The sequence below is a fragment of the Nymphaea colorata genome, unplaced genomic scaffold (genome assembly GCF_008831285.2).
Source record: "Nymphaea colorata isolate Beijing-Zhang1983 unplaced genomic scaffold, ASM883128v2 scaffold0001, whole genome shotgun sequence".
Classification (NCBI taxonomy): Eukaryota; Viridiplantae; Streptophyta; class Magnoliopsida; order Nymphaeales; family Nymphaeaceae; genus Nymphaea; species Nymphaea colorata.
The window spans coordinates 328,392-332,404 of record NW_022204507.1 but is presented as its reverse complement, the minus strand read 5'-3'; positions in this window follow the sequence as shown (position 1 = coordinate 332,404).

The following is a 4,013-nucleotide window of genomic DNA, read 5'->3' as shown; positions in this document are numbered from 1 at the left end:
GCTTTGAACCTTTCTATTTCACCATTCGCCTTATACTTGATCTGATAAACTCACTTGCAGCTGATGGGTTTGACATTATTTGAAGGGGAGACTAGGGTCCAAGTATTGTTTGATTCCACCGCCATAATTTCTTCTTGCATGGCTCTTTTCCAATTTGTATGTTGCTCTGCCTGACTAAAGCATGAAGGTTTGGTTTGAGGAAAGATATTCAACAGGAAGCTTTTAAGAGCAGCTAAAAAATGGGAAAAAGACAACTTATGACAAATGATACCTTGTGGAAGCCCTTTTCTGGGGAAGTATTTGTTGCAACCTCATCACTTGATTCTAAAACAATTTCAGGTGGTTGTTCAATGTTTGTACAATCAGTAGTCATGACATCATCTTGGCCTTCAGTCAGTCGACAAGAACAAGGGCTTTGTTCACTTGAATTTCTTCTCTCAAGTGTATGATTGTCATCAAATGTGAGAGGAATAACTTTAAAATGTGGGACTTTGCTCCGATGCTTTGAGAATTTGAAGGGAAATTCAGTTTGATTGAAGACCATATCCCTACAAACGATTTTTTTTTTGGTTTCCAAATCAAGTAGATTGTAGCATTTTTGTTCAATAGGATACCCAATGAGCACACCTCGCTGAACCTTGTGACTAGGGATAATGGATCGGATTCGGATCCAATATATCCTTAATCATATCAGCTTTTCTGGATATTCAAATATTCGGATCCGAATTCAAAAAAAGAAGTCATATCCAAACCCGAAATCCAATTTGACGATCCGAATCTGATTTTTATATTTATATCTGAATCCAAATTTTGAACCAGATTTTGTTAATTTTCAAAATTTAATAGCAGTAGATATAGGATATTTGTCTTTAAATGAATCTGATCCGAATTTGCATCTGAATTCGATCGGATATTTATGTATATCTAAATCTGAATTCATATATGATTGGATGCCATTTATTAAATCTGAATCCAATCTGATTTCCTAATTGGATATTATTTTTTTTCCATGTCTGATTTTTTCGGATCAGATTGGTCAGATATCCAATTCAAATTGATATATTGACATCCCTACATGTGACTGAATTTTCCATGTGGTTTGAGGTTGGTAGAAAAATACAAACAACCAAACACGCATATATGCTTGTAACGTGGTTTTCTTTTAAATAATTTTTCAAAGGGACATTCATTGTCAAGTTAGTTTTTTTTGGATGGGGTCCTATTTATTAAAATTGTGGCTGTTAATGCATGTAAGTCCCAACATTTAAAGGGTAGACCTCACTGAAACTTGAGAGCATACACCACATTCAAGATGTGCTGACGCTTTCTCCCAACTATGTGGTTTTGTTGAGGCATGTAGGGGCATGAATGTTGATGTAGGATGTCTCTATCATGGAAAAAAAAATTGTCATTTGAGAAGAACTCGGTTCCACTATCTATCCTATTTTTAACACATCTGTTTTGAACTGTTTCTCAGTCATGTTAATGAAATGTTTAAGCAAATCACCTACTTCACGTTTATACTTCAATAGGTAAACCCACATGGCTCTTGAAAAATCATCCATAATAGACAAAAGGTAATGTGCTTGAGTATGTGATGCTTGGGAAACATTATTCCCAAGAGCTTTAGTAAACAGAAACTAGCAAATCAAACGGTTTAGCAAAACATGATTCACTTAATTTGAACATCAATCTATATTGTTTATCAACGCTACATGCTTCACAGAAATGATTTGACAACTTAATGACAGAGTCATGCTTTCAGAGCATTTGATTATTTGAGCAGGATGGGTGCCCAAGTCTCATATGCCAAACATCAAAATCTGATTGAGTGGGTTTCGTGAACAAGAAGTCTACAGTTGTAAGAGGTGACTTGAAAATGAATAATCCCCCTGATGAATCACCCAGCTCAGTCCATGTCATGGAGATTGGGTCCTGAACAAAGCATCCAGTAGTGGGGAAAATCAAATGACGCTTGGTTTTCTGAATAAATCTGCTCACTGACAATATGTTGTAAGCAAACTTTGGAAGATAATACACTTTTGAAGAAAAATGGAAGGTGATAGAACAACTTTACCGACACATGTAGCATATACCGTTCTGTTGTCCTGAACTCTAATTGAAAATGCAACAGCTAATTTTGTGTCATCTAGCATTGATTTATGGCAGCATGACATGTGGTGACTAGCACCAATATCTATTACCCTGGTGTCTAGTTTGAAGAATGAATTAGCTAGAAAGTTTATTTGGGTTACTGATCGATTTTTGAGGAGTTTTTTGAATTGAATAAATTCATCTTCAGTTAGAATTGGAGCAATGTCCTTGCTGAATTATTTTCCATGCATGGAGGAGATTGAGGCATTGGAATCAGTTTTCCCTCCAACAGAGGCCTTGATAATAGCCCCCTTTGTCTAGCTCTATTTTCCACCTATAAAGTTTGGAGGGTAACCATTTCATTTGAAGCATCGTTCCTTTGATGTCCTGCAATCTTGCAGTAATTGACGAAGTATTGTGGGTGCCTGTTTTGTTGGTTTTCGAATGCATTCAAATTTGCACTTGCTGAGAGACCAACATACTCTACAGCACTAGTTTGATGGTGAGCTTCTCCTCTTGAAGGACCAGTGCATGTCTTTTGTAGAGAAGGCAAGGGTTGCATATGTAGAATTTGCCATCTCATAGCATTGAATGAATCATTCAATCTCATACGAAATTCAATCACTCTCCCTTCTTGTTGCTTTTCAGCAACCACTTTCAAGGCATTGCAAGAGCATTCTGAAAGAACATCATAGGATAAAAGCTTATCCCAATATTGTAAAATAAAGAGCAACAGATATCTTTTCTTGATTCAAACAACTAATGGAGGACTTGAGTTGGTACTTATGAGGGGTTTGTGCTTTCAGTGAATCAGTCCTTTAAGTGTGCCCACACTTCAATAGTTGTGGTGGTGTAGATGATATTGCTTGATAATTATTTTGAGATGGAGTTAAGAATCCATGAAAGACCATGTGATTGCAAAGCCTTCCACATCATGACCTCAGGAGCTTCAACGCTGGGTTTGGGAAGACTACCATCAACAAAGGTCAAGTTGTTTTTGGTAGACAATGCGATTCTCATAGCATGACTCCAGGTTGAGTAATTTTCACTAGTTACTAATTATGAAACCAATATAGTACCAGGGTTGTCTGAATTATGAAGGAAAAAGAGGTTTTCAATAGTGATGATGTTGTTACCATAAGAGGACTCTGCTCCACTAGCTGAAAAGGAGTTGGAAGAATTGGGAGCCTTGCCTGTTGACGTCATGGCTCTGTATTATAGTATGTAGAAATTATTTGAGTTAAGGAAGAATGTAACACAAGGAAGAGAACAGAGAATTTCTTCATATTTTTCAATTGATCTTACACACCTATATACATAAGAAAAAGTAGTACACGGTTTTTAGTTTCAATGACATTTGGCTGGCTCATCCTATCCCATGATATTTGCCTGGCTCATCTTATCCCATGACATTTGGTTGGCTCATCTTCTCCCATGATACTTGGCTGGTTCATCCTAACAGCTACACTAACCAACTGAAAATCTTATCGTTAAGATGTCAAAATAAGAAGATAAGAAGCGAATCTTAATTTTAACACTCCCCCTCAAACTAAGTGTAGAGTTTCTTATGTTCAGTTTGTATAGAAGATGATTAAATGCTTCCGTGCCTAAGGCCTTAGTGAATAAGTCTGCCAGCTGATCTTTGTTGTTTAATGTAACTGGTTCTCACTACACCTTGATTTATTTTTTCTCAAACCACATGACAATCTAAATCTATATGTTTGGTATGCTAATGAAAAACTGGATTGGCAGCAATATGCATGGCAGGCCTGATTGGTCGCCAGTATAGATTTGTCCGTTGTAGATGTCTCATGCCTAGATCCGACAATAAGAATTTCAACCAAGTCACTTCACATACCACATTTGCAAATGCCTTGTATTCTGCTTCTGCAAAGGAGTGAGATACTGTGGCTGTTTTT